This window comes from Pimephales promelas, chromosome 7 (genome assembly GCF_988280905.1).
Source record: "Pimephales promelas chromosome 7, fPimPro1.hap1.1, whole genome shotgun sequence".
NCBI lineage: Eukaryota > Metazoa > Chordata > Actinopteri > Cypriniformes > Leuciscidae > Pimephales > Pimephales promelas.
The window spans coordinates 22,809,256-22,832,944 of record NC_142775.1 but is presented as its reverse complement, the minus strand read 5'-3'; the positions used below and the strand labels follow the sequence as shown (position 1 = coordinate 22,832,944).

Genomic DNA, 23,689 nt, shown 5'->3' with positions numbered 1-23,689 from the left:
GCTGCTTTCTGTCGTGTTTGAGGTAAGTTTGTCTTTCTGTTTTACATTTAATAAAACATGAGTCTGTGTGGGTTTTGATTGATGATTCTTGTTTATTTGACTCAATAAACATTAATGCTCACCTTACAACATGGCCTCATATTAGTGCAACGCGTGTGGGTTATCCATAACAGTATACTGTATCGTTAACCCCTTTTCACTTCCTAACGTTAACGTACATTATTTATATTGAATCGGAAGTTTTCAATAGTTTTATAGATTCACAAAGAACTGTTTTTCGTGTAAAAATGTCAAACTAAGTAGAAATTAGTAGACAATCTTTACCGTTTTAACTGCTAGCTAGCTAAAATTGGGCCTTAAAATTAACAATTTAATGTCAACCGCTCTTAACGTTATACTGTTGACTATGGAAAAGTTTGAATGCTCTTGCTGAATATTGCTCAGGATGGAACGTTTACACATAAAGCTGTAATACAATGTATGTATGTATGTATGATATACCGTCCTTGTCCAGAAAAGGTAATACAGACATCATCAAAGTAGTCATGCAGTGACTGCAGTGGCTCAATTTTAAGTTTATAAAGCGGCAAGAATACTTTTTGTGCGCAAACATAATGACTTTATTCCACTATTCATTTCATGAATTCATATGCATAATGAAAGCATAGGTGCACATTTGAACAATCATTCATTAAAACGCATAAAACTTTAGTTTACAAAGACGTGAAACTCACCGAGTGGTCTGGGGTGTTCACTGATATGCTCACACAAAAATCGCTGTAAAAGATGCTTTCCAACAGGTTCTATCGTAGTTTTTGTCCAAGTCCATTTTCTTCCTGTTTTCGGTCGAACTAGATAACTAAGGATCGCGCACGCAAACTCGAACTAGATAACTAAGGATCGCGCACACGCAAACTCGAACTAGATAACTAAGGATCGCGCACGCAACCTCAATAATCGACTACTGTGGATTTCGAGCAAAAACAGGAAGAAAATGGACTTGGACAAAAACTACGATAAAACCTGTTGGAAAGCATCTTTTACAGCGATTTTTGTGTGAGCATATCAGTGAACACCCCAGACCACTCGGTGAGTTTCACGTCTTTGTAAACTAAAGTTTTATGCGTTTTAATGAATGATTGTTCGAGTGCACCTATGCTTTCATTATAAAGGTGGGGGGGGTGCTAACACAGAATCCAAAAATTCTCGTGACCGGAGCATCTGTCTAAAAAACAATCTTAACTATTCTATTTCATCAGGGACGATCTTAAAACAGGGCTTTAATTGTAAAATACCGAACTTGTCCTTTAATGCAAGTCAAATAAAATAATTTAAGCCATTATATTTTTGTTTCTCAAAAGAATTGTATTTTTTCTTCTAAATTGTATGCAGGAGGACAGCGGCAGTGACATCACTCAGCACAGCATTAAAATACTGGTCGTTCGTGGTGCTGATGGAGAAGATCCAATCGATGTATCCATCCTTTTTGAAGGGAAGGAAATGCTGGAAGCAGCAATACCGTAAAGACAGTTTTACTGAATGCACCTGTGTCAAGAGATGACTGAATGTCCATTCTTGTATGAACATTTTTGATGACTGAAAAATAAACTGTTTAATTGAATTTTAGTTGTGTGATTTGTGAAAAATATTGAGAAAATGATTATGTATTTATGTTCATGATTATTTATAAAAAAGAAATTATCAATGTTTAAATGTTTAAATATGTAGTAAATGAAAATCTCAACAAAAAAACTTAAATAATATCTACTTATTTTACTTCATTAAATGGTAAGATTTACTTAAAAATTTCATAAAAGCAAGCTTCCTAATTTAAAAACAATAAATAAACTTTACTTAATTACTTTAAATAGATATAGCTTCTAAATGAAATGTAAATGGGTATTTTTTACTTAATTTCTTCATGAGAGTTTTGTTCAATACTAAGTAGATTTTACTTGATAATGGCACGCGAGTTGTACTTAATATTATAGCAGTAAAATTTACTTAAAATTTACTTGTGCAAATTGTTACGAGGATTTTATTAAGTAAATCTTACAAGTAGTTTTTTTCAGTGTAAACGTAAGGCAAAACAAAAAAAATGAACATATTACCTATTTCGGCCATAGACGGTCATATTGACCGCACTGAATTTTGCGGTATTTTTTTGTTAAATATCCCGCGGTTGATCGTGTTCTCTCTCAACTGTCAACAGAATGGTCCGTCCGGTCACCTCTGTAGCAGTGTTTGCTATATAATTATTTCTACATTAGTTATTGATCAGAAATAAACAAATAAAACCGGACTACAGTTATCTATAATTCGGATGCAGGGGAACAATCGGAGGTGGAAAGTACAGCGACGTTTCCTGGGTGCAAGTTAACATTTCCTCCTCATCAGAGAGTGATTCAGGGTCAGAGTCCACATCAAGCAAAAAGAGACGGCTGCTATCATCAGACACGGCGGATCCAGATGTTCCATTCATGTCGGATGATCGTGGTGAGCTCTGCTGCCCTGTCCTGCGCTGTTTGTTTTGCTGCATGGGCTGTTCACTAGTTCTGCGAGTCCTATTATTATTTAGCCTATTGACCGCGTCGCAAATCGTCACTATCTAACATTTTCGTCATAGTCTTTGTCATTCAAACCTAGTATTTTTTTAGTTATCGTCTCGTTTTCGTCTTTGAAAAAATGTGGTTGACAAAAATAATTCATCAACACTGTTTTCAATCTAACGGTCAAAATGACCGTTTGTGGCCGTTCTAGTAGTTTTGGAATTCTGGCACTTCTAGTGTTAATCCAGCCCTATGGTCAGTGTTTGCTTGTCTCCTTCTCACATTCTTTGCTGGGTAAAGGATTGAACCTGACAAAAAGAGTAATGATGCAGCCTAGTGTTAATGTGAGGCTTTATCTGCACTCATTATTAGCCTCATCTCCACAATGTCAATGTGCTCTTAGTGCTGTCTCTCCTAGCAGGCCTTGCTAATTGACAGATAGCTGCAAAAAACAAACATGTGGTTAAGCCATGTAATACACAAACATTCCGTGTAGCAGATAACCGCCCGGACCTCCTGTTTTGTCTTTTGCCCTCTCATCCACATATACATGCGCTGTCTCACAAAATTCAAAATTACTCTGAGAGGCTCTTTTAATAGCAACGACGCTGTGGCTTGCGGCCACGTCTGTGGCGTCCCAGCTCTATTAGGCTGTGTTGTGGGAAAAAAAGAAGAATCAATATCATATCAGCATCCAACGGAACACCTGACAGTTCAATTTCACAGGTCTTCTTAAGAATCGATTGCGTTGGAATAGTTTGGGACCCTCTCAAAAGGTGACCATTGTAGTTAATCTATAGCACCATTAGCACGGGTCATTAAGACCATACAGAATAACTGACTGCTACATGAAGCCTAGCACCTTTTTGCCAATAGTTTGTTTCTAATCGAGAGAAACAAATACTAAGTGCAAATGTATGGCATGATGGTTGAGCTCTGTTGATTTTTTCTCGATGTTTCGTAAGCTCTTACAAATCCATTTTACATCTCAAAATAGAAAAAGAGGCAATTCTGCCACATAATCGAGCTTGAAGTGATAATGGAGGACATGATGATGAAGACAAGACAAATGCTTTCCGAAGACATCTGTCCTTGAAGTGTTGCAAAATTTGGATGTTTCTGATCATAGTTGAATTGAAGGAACAATGATTTACATCATCTCTTTTTGATAGAACAGAATGACACATTTCCTAATTTTCACAGGCAGGAGCTGATAAAAAGTTGGAACTGAAGCAGATTAAAGGGAGTTTACCCCCCAAAAATATGAAATTATTATGTCATCATTTAGTTACTCTCATGTTGAGAATCCAGCAGCAATTTCAATGTTTCTCCTTTATATAGAACAAAGTTTCTAAAAGGTTGCAATCTTCAAAAAGGTTGCAAAAGTAGCATAAACCTCTCATAAATGCATGATTTTTTTTTCCATAAGGCAGGTAAAGGTAAATTATAGCTATGTGCAAGAACCATTAGAAACCATTGATCAGTCCAATTCATGAACCAATCATTATCAGATCAACTGTTTCACTAAAATGATCTGACACAAAATAATGATTTGTTCATGAATTGAATATCTTCTTTTCTCATGGTATTATATGCCAATATTTTCCGTGGAGACTATATTTGCCAAAGTTATTCTTTTTTGTTAAAACAGACTTTATTTTAAATATCAAATGCTGTTAACACTGAGAAAGTCTTTCTGTTGTAACAGTAGGACCTTTCCTGCTCTCGCTCCCCAGAAGTTGTTCTTTCTGCTGGGCTGTTGGTGTTTCTCCAGCCTATTAAAACTCCAGATGCTGAGTGTGAAGTTCACCTCTGTGGCTTTGTTCTTTGAATCAGCACAATAAAGGAACGGTTTGATTAGTGTTTCAATACTACGAAATAACCTCTGAATCATATAAAACAATCTTGTGGAAATTTAAGTCAAAATGTGCTTTTACCGCAGTGGTTTGTAAGTGCATGATCTGTGTGTCATATGGTCCATTTGGATTGTAGCTCTCCAAACATATTAATATTACAAAATTTGAAAATTTAAAGCAACAGTTATCAGGTCATTGTGTGACCTGAAATGTTAAATGCATTAGCACTTAACAGAAATGTTAAATGCATGAGCACACACGTGTACAACACAATAAACACACTGACTACTTCAAGATATGCCAACACTATCTCACGACCAATTCGTACAAATTTGACGCATGATTAAAAAGTGGCTAATTTGTACTAATTCGTACGATTTGTCTAAACCCACGTGATGGTTAGGTTTAAGGGCGGGGTAAGGGGTAGGTCATTCGTACGAATTCATACGAATTGGCCAATTCGTAAAATATGTACGATTTAGCAAAATCGTATTAATTCGTACGAGTGAGGTCGTATGAATTGTTACGAATTAGCCACGTTTAAATTATTCGTCGAATTCGTACGACTTGGTCGTGAGATCGGGTTGGATGTGCCCTATCATTACAAAAAAAAAGAGCGATTGGAAGGTGATATTCTCACTTTGACCTTGACACTCCCACATAGAGTACAGACACTGCGGCCCCTCCATAGCCAGTGGTCTTGATGACATCATTGTGGGATCAGACTTAACTGGAGAGGATGATACCCTCAATAAACCCATCCAGCTGAAAGTTGTAAAAGTCCAGAGAATGCTACAGGCGACGTGGTGCAAGAACCATCAGAGACGGAGAAAACCCTTTACGGGAGAAGCGTGGCTCCAGAGAAGGGTGGGTGTAGGCACTCCTTTAGATCATCCAACCATCCCTCCTGCCAAAATTCCACTCAACCGGAATTCCGATCCCTCACAGAGCTCCGGGAGATCCGGGAACGTGCTATCCGTAGGGCCCAACAGCGGATACGGGCCCTGGGCTGTGAAACAAAATCAGACCGTACTGGACAGATGTGATGGGTTGATGTAGACAGGGTCACTGGTCCATTACAAAATATGCACATCTGTGAGACTCGTCCAGTGGTGCGTCTATTTGATCATCTGAAATCGTTTGACATGAAAAGGCACAACCTCGTAATCTCGGGAGTTTATTGTTTGATTAGCATAGCATGTGGCGTTCCAACAGCGTAGCATGCAGTCTCACTGTTTAATCTCTAATGACACACACCTGAGGCATGAGCAGAATGAATCCAAGGCTTTTTGTCACTGTCCTTATCCATTCACTTCCATGATAACTTATAGTTACGATCCAATTCACAGGGTCCCTATATGAAGTGTTCACTTGTTCCTACATATTGAGCAGGAGATAGTTGTAGAAGTTCACTTCATGCGATTAAAATTGGTTGATTTGATATGCACTTCAATGGAGTCAAACACAATAAAAAAATAAAAAATAAATAAGATGTGCAAATTGCTATATATACTGTATGACAGCATATAAAATGCAACCATTAATTGATGTAGCCATTTGAATATCTTTTTTTTTTTTTTCCAAAAATCCTGAAGACAAATGGTCAAAAAGTGTCTCACATTACCTGCATTCACCCCACTGTACTGTATGTCAGTCATGGTCACGATAATGGTGTTGTAATGGTCGCATCTTGTGTAATCCCACATTTATTTTAGCCAATCTTTGTCTAGTACTAGTGCTCAATGATTGATGGGTACATTTTCCTCTCCATTTCCCTGTGCATTTTGCAGTGTCTTTCAGATTGAACATACACTCCCTTTGAATTGGAATCTCGCTTAAGATGGCAGAATACCCTGTGAAGGCACCATCGAACCTGCTCTCAGAGAAACAGCTGAACTGAATCATCCTATGTGACGTGTTTAAAGAACAGAACACACACACAACTCACCTCACCTCCTGTAGGCAAAAGGCACACTGTGAGTAATCGCAACTGTTGTTATCCTCTGGTTTCTAATTAAAAAGTCTGTTAGAAACACAGAGCCAAAAGCTAGTGAGATAGCTTGTGAAGTGCAAGTGTGTGTGTGTGTGTGTGTAAAATAAGAACATAAATCTTGCTTGACTGAAACTGCTGCTGTGGGTGCAAATGAATTGAACTGATCACGGAGATGAGTGTAATGATGTGATGAAGGTCGGATTGTATGTGTGTGTCCTATGGGGCTCTTTATGGCTCTAAACAGAGTAATGAGGCCTGTGTTAGAGCCAGAGCTGTGGGACCACACATACTCTCTTCCACAGATAATTACACTTGCTCTCTTTCCCGATCTCTCATAAAACAGTAATTTATTACATGGATAATTGTTGTAGTAATCAACCTGTTTGTAGCAATTAATACATTATTAGATCCAAATGTTTACTGCTCTTACATTCAGTCTCTTTATAGTTTTGTTTTAAACTGATGTTACAGCATTTTTGACCTTGTTGTAAACTGTGAAATATTCGAAATCGGTATGAACAATCGTCCAGTGCCTGCTCATTAAAGCAGGACAAAATGTGGTTTGTTTTTGGAGATGATCGTATAGGCCAGACAGTTCTAAGAGCATTTCTTTGGTTTTATGCCTCATTCAGAGTAACATTATAATGAGTCTCATATACAGACCCAGAGGAAAATGTTATCACTCTATGGTTGGTATTTCAGAGCTCAGATGAAGCTCTCAGTAATGTTTAATTTATTAAGCACAACTTAATCTTAGACGGCTCTTCTTTTGAAACAGGTGAGCAAATTGCTTACAGTATGGCTATTGAGCAGAGCTACAGTTTAATTGGGATATTGCACTACACACTCCAGGATAGAAACACAAGATGTGAACAAAGTTTCCCAAAAAAAAAAAAAAAAACACTCACATTTGTTTGTATTTAGTAGATGAGATTGCCCCCAAAAGAGTAACAAAGTAGTATGTATTTCATGGTGTTTTTATTGATTTAAAAATGTTATTATTCTTGGAGTTATTATTTTATCAGAATATTTATATTTAGAAAATGTATATAGACCTGTAAATAATTCATAGATATAGTGCTTTTCAATTTGATCTTATTGGCTGGATTTCTATTGTTTTGTCTGCCATTCACCAATTATTCAAACTAAAAAAAAAAAATATATATATATAAATTTACTTTTACAGGTGGTTTACATTAATGACAATGGAAAACACAGCTTTATTCACCAATAATATTCAGATTTATTATTATTATTGTGCATACATATGCAGCTTGTTTGGAAACATAATTCGCCTGCAAATAAACAATACTTTTTTGTTGTTTTTCTTATTGGAGACTTTGTAATCTGAGATTTGTTAAAACTCTACAGGAGACACACACAATTCTTGATTTCTTATTTTTAGGTAAAACATCTTTATTTGCTCATTTCTGGTGTTCCTTTACTTTAGTAAAACTGTCCCTCGCTGCATCTGTCTTTAGTCTTCTTCATCCTACTCTCTACCTGCCCATCGAGATCTGTAATGGTCGGCCAGGAAACAAAGTGCACATGACTCCACCACTTGTTGGCTGAGGTGAAAGGGAGGGTGATGGGACAGGAGATGTCAAGATGGGAAAGGTGATTGCATTGTGCTGTGGCACAGCTTGTACCAATTTCCTGAGTTAATGGGATATTTTTGCCTCGCTTCCCCTCCATGTTTTCTTTCGCTCATCTCATTTGGCACAAGCAAAAAAAGTTACCAACCTAGCTAAGAAAGATGGACAGTTTGCGAAATCGACGGAAGGACTCTCGATGCGTAAACTGTGGTTGATTCAGGGGTACGTGATGGGGGCTTTAGTCTGGTACATGTAGATGGAGGTTTGTGATTGACTTGAATGTGTTACACACTTGAAATACAAGATCGTATACAAGCATGATGTGAAGAAGATGAGGTCAATATTTATTGAATGTTTTCAAAAAGAATAATGTGTAATTATTGCATGTGTCATGCGTATGGTTAAGTTCCCCCTTGACTTCAGTTGTTGTTGTTTTTTTGTTTGTTTGTTTGTTTGTTTTTTGTCTACAATAGAAGTCAATAGGAACGGAAACTGTTTAGTTACCAACATTCTTCAAAATATCGTCTCATTGTTCCACAAAAGAAACATGAGAGTGAGTAAATTATGACAGAATTTTCATCATTTAAAGGGTGGACTATCCTTTTAAATCAACCAATAATACCTGTATAATAATAATAATTTTACAAAGTAGGGGATGAAGAGTGTCAACAAATTATCTCCACTCATAAGAAAGAAATAATAAAGGTTTTGTGTGATTTTAGGCAGAGATTGTCTGTTGTTCAGGATGAATGAAGACAAGAATGGGACATGTATTGTTTTTGGATGGGAAATTTCAGGCGCAGGGAATTACAGACTGTGAAAGAGAGTGTGATAGAAAATCGTGTATCAATGTTGTGTTTGTGTAAACGCAGAAGCCAAACGCTGAGTCACGATGATGCTGAACTGGACAGTTGTGTCCTGTTCCGTCTCGCATGGTTTACTCTCAGGTTGTTGTAGTGAGTGCCCATGACTCAGAACTACTTCTGTAAATCACAAGGGCTCTCAGTCTCATCAGAAGGTTCACCTTGCAGGACCGTAGCCAGCCTATTGAAAGGGTTTCCACTAAGTGTACCTTTTTGCCTCATTACCCTCCATTTGTAATTAATTAGGAGGTTCAAATACTTCATTTTGGTGACCTTTTATGGACTAATTTGTGCTGGGTTAGCTTGTGTGCTGGTTAACAAGCCCACTTTTTGATGCACCTGAAATATTTACTGCATTGTTGTCAAATTGCTTCCTCATGTAACACCTTTGTCAGTCCTTACACAGTTCATAAGTTTAAAGACCACACTAACAACAGAATAGATTTAATTAACTTTACTGAAATAGTAATAATTCGTATATAATAATAAAAAAAAATATATAAAAAATCGTCATTTCTTGACTCTCTGGCAATGCCTCTTTGCATATTGCTGTATTTTTTTTTTTTGACACTTATGGATTTAGTACACTGGTCAGTTCCAATTTTCTTGGGTGCAATTTGGAGAATATGTTCACAGCTTCATCCAGGTTGACTGCTATGTCATAGTGTGTATGGATGAGGGCCAGGGATGGCAAGCAGCCCTCTCCCATGCTGCTACGCATGAATGTGTTTAGTCTCCGGAGAGTGCTGGCCGACCGTTCACATTCACATGAGGTGACTGGTAGAGTACAAGAGTATTTTGAGAAGCTGGAAGATGTTTGGTTAGATCAGTGCATCACATTGTTTGATTGCCTCAACAAAGTAGGCCTTTGTTCTGATTGCTTGTTTTGCCACTTCAATGTCCAGCATTTCAGTTCCTGGTCAATCAGCTCTGGTGAAGGTAAGTCTATTGGTAAAGTTGGACTACTTCAGAAATGTCCACTGTCACACCTGAGTTGCACTGTAGACCCAGGAGCCAGGTTACAGATAGAGGACTGAATCTGGATTCAAACTCCAAGATGACAAGGTCTGGGAAAGGTTTGGCCATGTAGTGACGATTGAAGTCCTTGACAGTTTCAGCAGGTACATTTTCTCTGTGTGTGTGCCTTCCAGCAACGCATGATTGAACAGTAGGCTGAACAGTGAATCAGATCCTGATGGGTTGGTTGTAGATCTGGTTGAAGTCACCCTCAATTGTCTCACGTAGCTCCTTGTAGACATTCTTGACCTCTTCTGCCATGCTAAATGCCTCCAGGTTTTTTGCTGCTTCACTGTGATGTGAGTATCTTCATGAGTAGGTGTTCCCTCTTTGGGCTGTAGTAAGAATATGATGGTAGACTTCATCTAGTCAATCATGTTGCTGGAAGAGCTTAGGAGCGTGCAATGACAAGGTTCAGGCAATGCTCATTACAGTGCATGTACACTGCTTTAGGTGCGTCCTCCTTGATCAGAGCCTGGACACCGATGTTTTCTCTGCTTGTGTTGCTTGCACCATCATACCCCTGGCCTCTGCAATCACCGATCTCTATATTGAGGTGACTAAGCACATCTTTAATTGTGGCTGCAATATGGCTGCCTGTGATTCGTGGCAGAGAGCAAATCTCCAGCAATTCCTCCCTAATATGTAAACCTTACACACAATGACATCAGTTCTACATTATGGGATGTCACCTCATCATCCATGACTGTATAGTTCTACCAGAAAGACTCGGGAGAATAAATACTGTAACAATAAATACATTTATTGATAGCCCAGCAAGCAATAAAGTTCACAATCCTCGCAATAGCTCGCAATCCGAGGGACTGGACCATATATACTAGGGGTGGCACGGTACATGAAAAAACACCCGAACCGTTCGGTTCGCTTGTCTCGGTTCGGTGCGTGTGTGCGTCTCACGGTTCGACGCATGCGCAATGTAACCTCGTGCCCGTATGTGACGTGTGTTTTCTTTTCGCGCGACATAAACTTGTTCGACTTGGACCGGCGCTGCACAGAGCGATCGGTGAATAACATCAAACTAGCGCGAGTCGGCTCTGTATGCATTCATCACTTTCGCGGTATTTGATGTCATTACCGATCGCTCTGTGCAGCGCCGGTTCAAGTTAGTAAACAAGCCAGTAAAAGTGAAGTATGGAGCGCGGTCACGGACGGCACGCGGAGAAATGGCAAGTGGGAGAGATGAGGGAGTTGGAGGATGCGCCAGCGTCGTATGAGTCTATGGTATAAGTCCGGTGTGTGGGAACATTTTGGATTTCATGTTATGATATTTTAATATAACGCTACAGTGGCACTTTATGTTTAGATAAGAGCTTCAGTCATATGTTTCCAAATCCTGCACTTTAATTTTAAGTGGAAAAAAGTACCCTCACATTTTGGGAATAGAAGCATTGTTGATACTGTTTTTGTGTTAAGGTTGAACTTAAATTTCACTTTATGTTTATGGCATTGCTATTGCTATAGCTTAATTATCTATAGGCAATGCCATTTAAAAGACAGTGTTTTAAGAGTTCCTCTCTTTTTCTTTTAAAAGATAGAATTTTGGTAAGAGCTACAAAAGTTAGCAGTTGATACATGAAAGTTAATTTCTTTGTGTAAATAAGATTTATGTGATAAAAATGCACAAGTTCTTGTAGAGATAGTGATACACATTCTCCTTTTTTTGCCAAATAAACAAAAAGCATGTCAATTTCTTCTCTCTTGCTGTATCTAAATCTCACCTAGCTTTCCTCTGAGATAGTCCCAAAATGTGCTTAAAGTCAAAGAGTCAAATCCAGTTTGTGCATGATTGCATGAATATAATTTGTAATACTGTATCCTAAAGTGTGGATAATTAAGCTATATATCACTTGCTGAAGTACATTTCTGGAGTGTTAAGATTAAAAGAAAAAATAACAAGAACCGTACAGAACCGAAAACCGTGACCCTAAAACCGTGATACAAACCGAACCGTGGGTTTCGTGAACCGTGCCACCCCTAATATATACATATTTTGGCTTGCACTTCTCAGGCTGAAGCTCTTGTGTTTTTGTTTTTTTTCTCCATGTAATGTGTCAATCATGGTCCCAGGGCCTCTGGCTCTGCCTGCTACAGTAGCCACGCCCCCAACTCTCACTATACAGTAGGTTGAGCTGGAAAGAAATTGACAGATCTGAATGGGCCGCTCTCAATGTTTTGATTTTGCCTGGCTGGGAGGCTCCATGCTTACTCTTTTGTGGGAGATAAACCTATGAATGGCATACTTGTAGTAGTCAATGAAAAATAAACTGTGTTAAGAGAATGTATTTTGGTAATTGGATAAAATTGAGTTGGCACATTGCAAAGCACACTGTCTTTGCAAATATCAGATATTTTGACTAGTTTTCAGCTTGTGTACCCATATTGATTTCCACTTCATGTTTCAACTGCCTATAAGCTAAGTTTAATTATATAAATGCTACCATGACCAGCTCAGGACAATCCATGAGTCACATCCCATCCATCCCTGTCTGTCCGACAATCGGTCTGACCTTCCTGTGTCTTTAGAGTGAAAAAAGAGAGGGATAGTAAAACTGAGAAAGAAGAAAGGATCGTACGGATGGTATTAGTGAATGAGTGGCCTGACAAATGTGTCGACTGGCACGCTTGGGGCTCGATTAATCTCCTTGATGAGTCTGGTCTAATGGGAGGAAGACCTTAAAGAGGACGGACGACCCCGCGCCCACCTCCCTCCTTGACACCCAGGCTCAGATTAATGTTCTGCAGCAGAAAGGTATTTAACACGTTCTCACACACACTGCCCCAATCAAAACTGAAGGATTGTCGTTTGACAAATTCGCATGAGTATTAGCTCTAGAATTAGCTCAGATATTGATGTTGTAGTAGATGTTAGAGTCATGATATATAACCCTGTCATTCATTGTTTATGTGTGTCTATTTTACTGTCAACGCTCAAATAATAGATTTTTGCTACTTATTCAATTTAGATAATTAGAATGAGCAAGTGCAGCACAATTATAACTGGATTTATTTGCTGGTGTTATTGTGGTATTTTAAAAAAAAAAAATATTTTAATATTTACAATTCTTATTTTAATTTGTTATATTCATATTTACTAGTTTTAGTTAAAGATAACAGCAATGTTTGCTAGGAATATATAAGCTTTGGATAATACATTTTCATAACTGATGGTACAGAAATCTGGATGCAGAAGCATTTTGTTTTAAATCAAACATCATTCGGGGCTTGTAAATGTTGTATTCGGCTAAATAAAATTGAAATATTTTAAAATTAAAATATAAAGCCTGAAATAAATAAATAAACATAAGCCAAAAATCAAAGAATTGTGGCCACCTTATAATAATAAATAAATTAAAATTCTCCCTACTTGCATCCATTTACAACTCTTTTTCTGACCACTCCAGCCTGTATATGTGGCAGCTGTGTTTCTTTCGCCGTCTGTCTGGTTCGGTGCCTCCCGTCTTTTTCTCATGTCATGTGTACACTTCCAATACACTCTCTGTCCAAACACCAGGCAGCACTGAGGAGTGAAGCTCAAAGACATCACTTCCACTCTTCCTGCCAGAGCACCTGAGAGAGAAACGCAATAATGACGTTTCAGCAGTCCTAAAGAAACCTTCAGAGTCAGCGACTCTCATACCTGGTGCATTAGACTAGGGCTTTGATATCCTCTCACCTTCCTGTATGTATGTGTGTGTGAGGTCAGGGACAGAAAGGAAATGTTGGCGCTCGATGTTGGGACTCCATTACACAGCAAATGGATTCAGGAGGTTGCAGAGGTCGGCTCAACCAATCGGAGGTTCTGTCAAAGTAAAGCCCTATAAGCAACATTTTCTGAAACTTTTCTCCGTGTACCTTTACTGTGGGTCTGCGTGTCAACGCAAATGTCAAAGCAAGCATAATGTCAGCTAGCCTGTGAGGCCCAGTGTGGTCAAGGTAGTTGCTGAGAAGTATGTGCTCCTCTCCCGTGACATTTGCTGACACGTTGAGAAGGACCGCAGCAATACGAATGCTTTGGTCTCAACTGCAAGAACATGATAGTTTGACCCTTTCGCTCACGACTCTCATATTTCTCCTCAAGCGACGAGAGATGGGTGCTCGCTTTATGATGAAGGTCACTGAAAATCTTGTTTTCTCCATTCACAAACAGACCAGACGCTCCAAACTTTCCCCCAAACGCCTGCGAGATGTGTGTTGACCTCAACTACAGGGTTTAAAACTAAACAGAGGCTTGCAGTGGGTCTCTGATGTTAATGATAGCTCTCCTTGCACATTACCCATAATGCTAAGCTCTTTTTGCTGCACTAACTCGCACGCAATTACCGCTGACATTTTTAATGTCACCTTGTCTGAATGAAAATTGCTCCATTTATTCTTTATTCCCATATAAAACCATGAATTATTCCCTGCTGCATTTCTATGTTCATTTCCTGTTCATTTCTTCTTGCACTTCTCACTCACACACAATTTGTCCAGCTGTGAGCTGCATTTGCTTGAGTTTGAGTGTTCGGGGATGAAGTTCTCCCCTCTGGTTTTTAATCTAGCTCAACTTTCTCTCTCTCTAATTGGGCCAGGAAAACACCATTGTCCTTGCTTTTGAATGCCTTGGAAAAAGGAATTGTCCTGAATACCATTTCACCATTGACCAGAGAGTTTTATAGGAGTTGCATGAATGCTGGAACGCTGCATGTCATTTTAAACTTGAATTCAAGTTTTTAGTTTCTATTGAGTGCCGAGGTATCAAAAATAGAACCATTCAAAGAGTTTTACATTTACAATTTGACAGCTTAATGATATAAAAGCTGAATGGACATGATTTATTGTAGGTGTCCAATAAGAAAGGACACAAGACAAGGTAAATGCAAAATGGCTATATAATTTAAACCTTCCAAATAATTTTATTTTAAAGAACATGAATGCTACTCACAGTGGGTTTTGCACTCTTTTTACCAGCTGTTTATCTGTCTATCAACTGTTATCAACTTTTATCAAATTTAGTCACATGAGAAACTCTGAGGTCAGAGGGCAATAAATAATTGGTCACCAATATCACTGATACTGCATTGAGTAACGCACTCTGTTTTCTGACTGATGTACACATAAACAATCATCAGAGCACTGATTGGAAAACTTAATTAGAAAGAAATAATTATCCTAGACAAATCAAACACGACTCCCACTTCTACTGTCATCGAATCACAGCTGACAGTCATCATTTTCTCGATTTTCTCTTTGCTCACCCTACAGGCAACAAGTGATGAAAAAAATCACAATACATAAAAAAAATATATATATTTATTATTAAAACAAACAGCCTCTGCTGCTGAAGCCTGCGTTAGCATTAGCCCTCAGCTCCGTTCAGGTGTTGGATATGTTGGGTCCTGAGGTCACATTCAGCTCCCCTCTGCGTACATCGTCATTTGCCTGTCTGTCAGCCCCGAGATGATTGGTTATGCAAACCGTAATTCATCAGTGACAGCACGCAGAGTGGTTACTTTATCTCTAACGACCCTTCGGATGGAAAGGTGGAATCAATTCTGACAGCCGCACCTCATGTCAACGCCTGCTGATCTGCATAACACTAGACACGTAAATCAACTGCAGATGTGACAAGGGAATTAATTTGAGTGTGTATGTGTGTGCAGTGGCATCATGCACCTAATATTTTTGAGGGGGCACCAGGGGCAGCCCTGGCTCACTTTGTGCCCTAGGCAAGAAACAAAACAAAAGCAAACCAAAACTGCTTAGTTACACTGCAATTTCTAAATGTCTTATATATATAAGTTTCGATAAAGCCCCTCCTTCCGAAATATCGAAATATGAAATGTGCTGTGATTGGTTAGCTGGCCCGTGTGCTGTGATTGGCAGCACTTAGCGTGTTCGGGAGATGTCCCGTCCCTCCATAACTGTGATCTCTACTCTAGTGTAAATAAAGGATGGTGGCAGTTTCAAACCAATTCGAGCCCGATTCAAACCAATGTTATAGTTAACAAACAAGAGATTCATCCAGAAAGGATTTTAAGCACAGACTTTGCAAGAATGGGTTTCACAGGATTGTATGTTTTTCTTATACATTATAGATATGATATTATCCACCATCTAATCATGATATTTGTCAGAAAACTATGGTTATATAAACAGTAATCAATCACAAAACATGGTTAATTTCCTAAGGGGAGGTGAACAAAAGCAAGAGCTTACAAAAGCTGTAGTAAACAATATCAATACTTAATGTTGGTTAGTGAGCGCATGGGCGTCGGAACCATATGGGTGGGATGATATTGGACACTTTTACCATTTCTAATTCAGTGCATATGTCTGTTCACTTTTCAGAGCACCGTCAGACAAATTTATTTCACATGAGGAATGCCCTAATAAATTAAACTCCATTTCTGATCATTATATCACAATATTCATTATATTTCATTAAAAATCATTAAAAAATAATTAAAAATCATTATATTTCTCAACGAGCTGTAACTGACAAAAATAGCCGCCAGTTTTACCCTTCTAGTCAGGGTAACTGCCAATGCTGGCAAATGACCATGACATCAGCAGGATAATCCACAGATAGTTGTGCATTTAACAATTTTAAGGCATGATGTGGAGGCAAAGAACCGCCCAACGTGAAGGCACCAGAATACAGAAAATGGCACTTACTGTGAGGACCCACCCACTTTTTACTTTTTTTTTAATTTTCTTTTTTTTTTTGCTTCCTACGCCCATGGGTGAGCGTATAACAACACACAAATTATAATTAGAACTGTTAATAGAAAACACAACTACAAATTACAAATTGTGATACAACAACAGATTGTCCTGACAAAGTGGAAACTGCTTAATTCAGGAGATGTTTTTATGTGTAGCCTGCACTGAAGTTCTGGATGCTGTTCTCTATAAAAAGTGCAGCGCACAGAAGTATTGGAATTATAATGTTCAGGATCAATATTTGATGTAAATATTAGGCACTCTAAGTTTGTCAGCCTTACGGCGTGTCCTAAAAAAACACACACAAAATGATATTCAAACACACACAGATGCTTGTAACATTGAATAAAGCAAGATTTATTACTGAGATTACCCTACTTTCTCTTGTTGTCCAGCAATGAAGTCGCAGAGATAGAAACCGTTTCTAAATTGGAATCATTGTGTGTCGCCGTCACGACTGGTTAGAACAAAAACTCTGATTAACATGGAAAAGATACCTTTTATTGCACGTCATGGTGTCGTATCTGGTTATTATGACACGGTGTTAGGAAGGTCAAACAAATGAGTTGTGGAAAAAACAGCATCTCTTTAACATACTGTAGCAGAAGCTCATCCAGGCCTCGTCCACTTTTTTGCATATTTTGTGGGTTGGGATTATTTAAATGAGAAAAATTATGACTTCATAAAGACTGGAAAAAAATCACGTTGTAATCCAAATGACCCATTAGTTCTTGAAAAGTGGATTATATTAAATACAATATCTTCCTTTGGAGTGGACCATTTGATAATAAAAAAAAAAGAAATACAATGAAAATAAAAAAATGCACTTGATTAACTTAAAAGACCAATAAGTGTAATCACAATAATGTATTGCAAAACTTGCAACTACCCATTCAATAAATCTTACTGACCCCAAACATTTGAATGGTAGTGGATGCATAATCATGTAAAAATATACAATTGAATCTAAAATCCACTTGGCTCAAATATTTGCATTTGAATGCATTTGAATATATGCATTTGCATTTGAAAAAGCATGATGCTTTTCTCTGTGTGTGTTATATGTTAGTGTGCTTTATATGTAAATGGGAGCACTTCAGTTCATACTCATATTACACCTCCTTGCCGCTACCTAGTTGACGAATCAAAGTCAGTGCTTGACCTTTTCCTTTGTCTGTAAAGATTTTCAGGACGATGCACCATAAGGGACTCAATCGATGTGTGCAATGCTCAATATCAAAACCGCACAGTGTCGCAAACAGCGCTATCCAATATACCTGCTAAATGATGGCAGATCGCTTAATGAAACGGTTCAAATCAATGGCTGTTACACAAGCCAGTTAAAATAAAAGCATCCATTCATATTTGTCCCTGCGGTAAGAGGGATTGAAAATGTTTTCGCTCTGTCGTACTGTTAATCGCTCTATTCATCTTAATTTGCGAGTGTGCTGTTTTTATTTGCTAACAGGAGGACAGACAACCTGAGAGAACAGTTTTCTGTAGAGACTGATACGTAGTTTTGGGGCTTGATGAGACTCGCATACAGTAAACAGCTTTATTTATATCTGCTTGTGTGCTGTCTGCTTGAATCAGAAAACACTGAAATCTCCAAAACTGTATGGCTGAGCTTATGTTTCAATTAGTTCAGTATACAGTATATATATATATATGACCCCAAACTTTTGAACAGTGCACATTTGTAAATATGATTCAGTTTTCTAAAGGATGCAGAGATGCAGTGTATGTCGTTAAATGGTATTCATAAATTAGGCTAGAGTTTGTTTAGTACATCAAATATATATTTCACAGGATTTCCAGCCCTGTAATGAATTTTTAGAGGGCTGCTTTGACTACTCTTGCTTACTGAGAAGGTTTTTACAAAGGTCAGTGCATCTGCGCTTTAAATATGCAGTGGTCTGCTTTGAGCTAAATGTATCCAAATTTGAGCCTTCTAGCTTTCAAGGCAAATGTACTTGTGTACTTAATTATAAAAGTGCTGAAATTTTGCAACCTTAAAAAGCAATGTTGCAATTTTACAACACTGTTTTTTTAATTCAACCTGAAAAAAAAAATGCATAAACATTTGTATTTACTTATTTAAAAGGGACAATGCATATTAATGACCATCTTAGCTTTTCAGCAATGTAAATATGCCAGAATTAGCCCCAGGGCTGCAGTCCCCCGTCAGGTCAACACAATATCAAATAACAAGGCTAACATTTAAATTTAAGTAAGATGCTACACAGTTTAAAGACCACCGTAATATTAAAATAAAATATTACAAGAGACACCACTGTTTTCAGACAGGTTACACATACACATATACAATAAATTGCAATTCTATGTACTTTAAGTACATTGCAGTTATGCTAAAATTCTAAACATCATGATTTTCCTTTAGTGGCTTCCTAAAAACATATTTAAGAGGGTAATACAAGTCAATGTCAATGCTTGGGGCTCATTGAGGCTTATCATCCAGTGGCAAGAAAAGGAATTTTAAAACGATTTAATTTACCATGTTTTTTTTCAGTAATTTTTCCTGTTCATCGTCAGCACGTAAACCAGTTCTCCCCAGCAGACATTCTCCTTGTTAAGCATTTGTCAGGCTCACTGAAGCTTTCTGTGAACAGTAATTCTCTGCAAATGGAAAACTTCTCTCAAGTTATTGCAATGTTGCTCCATGGGGGCAAATGTGTTGGTTTTCTCATCCCAAATACTATAAAATCTATGTGTTTTATTCTCTTTGGTTAAACCTCACATCAGAGGAGAGGAGAGAGACCGTTTCTTCCAAGGTCAATGCAGTGGGCTCTGCTTAAACAAATTAATCTTTTTACTTCAGGGTTGGAGAGAACATCTATCAGCGTTGTAATATGATAACGGAGCAGGAAAGCGGGAGAGAGGGGTGCTTAGTCTGGGCTTACACTGATTCATTTCCTAACCTGACACAGAACCAGGTATTATTCCAACTCTCACACACACACACAGAGAGAGAGAGAGAGAGAGAGAGAGAGAGAGAGAGAGAGAGAGAGAGAGAGAGAGAGAGAGAGAGAGAGAGAGAGAGAGAGAGAGAGAGAGAGAGAGAGAGAGAGAGAGAGAGAGAGAGAGAGAGAGAGAGAGAGAGCTGTTGTAGATCTGCGGTTATTACACCACTACGATTTGTTCAAGGTGACAGTACAACCTGAGACGTGGGCGCAATATAACTTATAAAAATGCAAACAGGTTGCATAAAGAATGTGCGTGAGCCACTTTCCATAAATAGAGTACAAAATAGTGACTGAAACCATATATTAAAATAAATAATACAAATGATGATAAATGAAATAATTATCTAATGATACAGTCAAGAGCTTTTAGACAGGCCACAGAGATGAGAGAGGCCATATACATTTGATTTGTTTAGAACTAGCTTTCATGCTTGGTTTATGTAATTTCATTGAATATATTGAAGTTTTTTTTTGTTTGTTTTTTTTTTGGAAGCCTTGGATTATTTATAAATAAATAAACATGACTGTCCTACGTTCAACTTTAAATCCAACCATGAGACTATACTCATTAGCATCCTTGTTAGAACGCCCACCAACCCATGCCGGGATCACGGGTACGAATCCCTCTCGGAGCGGATCGGGTAGGGTAGGACCTGTATGTGTTTATTAGAGATATCTTCTCAAAGTGTAGAGGAGATCTGAGTGAAGAAAGGGAATTATGTTTGTGTGGACAGAGATCCATAGCCAACATCGATGGCGAATGACATTTAAAGATGCTCATGCTTACGGTAATGTAGTCTACACATGTCTCTTTGAGAAAGAAAAAGATGAATTAAAATTAGACAGGAATAGACTGAATGATTCTCAGTAGGCTGGTCCAGGGTTCTGCAATGGGAATAACTGGCATTTAGACAAAAGGCTAAATGAAGACACTGTCTGCTGTGATATTCACATTCTCTGCCTCACTCTCTCTCTCTCTCATCCGTCTAGCTCATAATCACTACCTTCTGTCTTTATTCCTGTCTTCCTGTCGTGCAATACATCCCACAATCCTTTGCTCTGCCGCACAGGGTTTGGTGAAAGCAGCGAGCGTTTCATGCCTGATTCCTCGGATGTAAGGCACGTTTCCTCCACGCAGCCAGGCGGAAATATCAGTGCTCCTTTGACGGGAAAAAAACTTGAATGAGAGAAAGAGAGAGAGAAAGAAGGGAGTAACCTCTCCGCCCATCCCGATGCAGCTGTTTCCAACAACCTGAATTCAAATCAGAAGAGACAATGCTGATTACAAATACTCTTGTCTCCAAAAGATCACCCCCAATCCTCACCCCAATTATTATTGAGAAAGACAGATGGAATGAGATGTTGAAAGAAAGAAAGGGAGAATTTGTTATTAAATTTGTTTTGACAGAGTGGCAACAATTCATCTCAGGGATATTCACATCCATTCCAGAGAGATGCAGAAAGCCACTAATACAAGCCTCCTTGAATAGATTTCTCTTTGCTACTTCTCCCACTGAGAGCATCTCACATTGACCAACACGGAATTATAGAAACAATTAACTTGAAATAAAAATGCTTGCTCAGTTACTCACTCTCAATGACTACATTTACATGCAGCCAATAACCCATTCAAAACCGAGATATTAGCAATAACCTGGTCGCGAAAGGCCATGTAAACACCGGCAAAAACCCGAATATGCTCATATCCCGGATTTTAAAAACTGGGATATGGGGTACCCCTTTTCTAACCCGAATTTTTGGTCATGTAAACGCGTATTGGCATATCACAGTGATTTGTGTTCTGCGCATTTTCTATTCGCAAGGAATCTTTGGTTAATGTTAGGCCCATCTGCGTGCAGTATGACGGAAGTAAACATGGCGAGACCAGGCGAGACACAGCTCAGCATACTTTTGGAGCGAGGTCAGTAACGTTACCAGCATCAAAGCGCAAAAAAAAGGTGATAGTTATCTGCCCCGAACTATTCATTATCCGCGTGCTGCTGTTGTTGTCTTTGGATAAAGGAAGAATAATCGCAAATGACGCATTTTTCGTCTTAAGGTTGACCGTTTACATCGGGATATTGCAATTCCATGTATACAGGAGAAACCCTCTCTGCTCACACATGTAAATGGGTTATTCCTAATGTTTCAGAAACCCAAATAGTGACCTTAACCCAACCATAACCCGAAAATTGGCTGCATGTAAATGTAGTCATTGTTTTCCAAATGTATGACTTTCTTTCTTTGGGGGAACACTAATGGAGAAGTTTTAAATAAAGCATATGGTGAATAGGGGCTATAAAATTCCACGAAAACATTTCTGAACAAAACGTTTGAGCCATTGATGCTGTGACATACTCACTAAGACAGTTATCCGTTTTGTTCTGAATGAATACATGTTTTGACTTAATAGTTTGAGTAAATGGCTCATTCATAAAAGTGGCCACTTGTTCAGTTTCTGAATGCATGTTTTCCAATGAGTCGTTTAAATGAGTGATCTTGTAACTCAAAAAAGATATTTTTTTAAAGGTTCTATATGTAACTATTTTTATAAAAATGAATCCTTTTTTTATTGCCTGTGTTTGAATGGGTTGTAATCACACATTGCAACGATCCACTTTTCGGGTTTTGCCTTTACCTCTGAAGGCCAATATTCTTATTTATATGCGAGGTCTCCGGGTCGGATTTCCTGCGAAATCCATCAGATGTGATGTGCATGCGCGCTCCCGAGTCTCTCTCAGTCTATCATGCGACCAACAACACTTCAGCTGATGACATGGAGTGTGATAACCCCCCAAAACGTCCTGCCTCAAAACATTTATCTGCTCAAGCTCGTCAGGCAAAACGTGAATCTGATCGACTTACGAAAACGCGGATCAACATAGTAAACTCAAGTGAAATAGCAAGGTAAACTACACGAAACATGACATGAATACAAAAAAAAAGAATGTTCCAGGATAACATTAGTATGTAACTTATTTTATTTACTAGATCTACTGACTAACGTCGTCATCCCACTACCATATTGTTCATACACATTTCCAGACAAGTTCAGTACAGTATTGTTACTTCCTACGATCTTACTGATACACTGAAACTGTTCAGTAAGTTCACTAACCATTTTCGTTATCATACTATACATTCACCTATGTTGACATTGCTGATTGTGAAAGATACACGAATAGTTAGAGAAATGGCTTATGCTACATAACATCACATGTCGGCTAAATGCAGTTTATTGTAACATTGTCATGGTATGAGCACAGAGCATTAGTTCAACGTCAAGCTGATAAAAGTAAGTTGGGCTATTATTGTACCTGCAGTGGGAGTTTACATTAGTTTCCAGCATGTTGTGTGATGATTTCGCCGTTACGTTGAAAGTCTCCGTGTGGCTGGTAGTGATTGCTCGCTCCTGAGATTGATCACGAGCGCGAGCGCTCTTGTTGCATTCTGAAACATCACCGCTAGAGTTTGCTAAAAATCGCATACAGCACCTTTAAAAAATCATTTGAGTGAATAACTCATTTTTTTCATAAAGACAGTTACTTGTTTCTTGTTTTGAAGTAATGTTTTTGAACGAATTGTTTGAGGGAATGATTCAATGAATGATTCAATGGTCTCGTGTTTCCTTCTCCAACATGAATCTGTGTTTTTGAACAAAACCTTTGAGGTAATGATTTAGTGACTTAAGATTCATGAAAACAATCGACTTTTACTATATGGCAAAAATAGTATGAGTTACAGTGTATGCTACTATGCTTTTCCAAATTCAGCAACTGTAACTTTCATTCCTGACTGAATCAGTGTTATTGAACCCATCAGTTAAAGAAACGAGTGACTCACTCATTTGATCCCACCAACTGTTGTAATGATGTAACTTGTAGATACAGCCACCAAAAAAAAAAAATGGAACAAATTGCATTGATAGAAACAATTAAAGTCCCCGTTGTTGTTATATTTGGTGAGACCAGTCCTGGTGAAATGCATCTTTACATATCAAATTTAAATATGTGCTAGCATGAAAGAAATTTGTGTAGTTTGAAGCGACTTGGAGTTTCATTTTGGTGAACTGCTCCTTTAACAATGTGTGCGGAACATGTGCCGCT

At 38.3% G+C, this 23,689-nt stretch overlaps 1 long non-coding RNA gene across 1 annotated transcript; it reads left to right on the top strand.

Annotated features, from left to right (window-relative positions):
* Window positions 1–979: 979 nt before the first annotated feature.
* Window positions 980–1,621, top strand: LOC148978340 (uncharacterized). Its single transcript, XR_016169403.1, has 2 exons — window positions 980–1,089; window positions 1,393–1,621. It is a non-coding gene; the product is annotated as an uncharacterized LOC148978340 (long non-coding RNA).
* The last annotated feature ends 22,068 nt before the right edge of the window (window positions 1,622–23,689 follow it).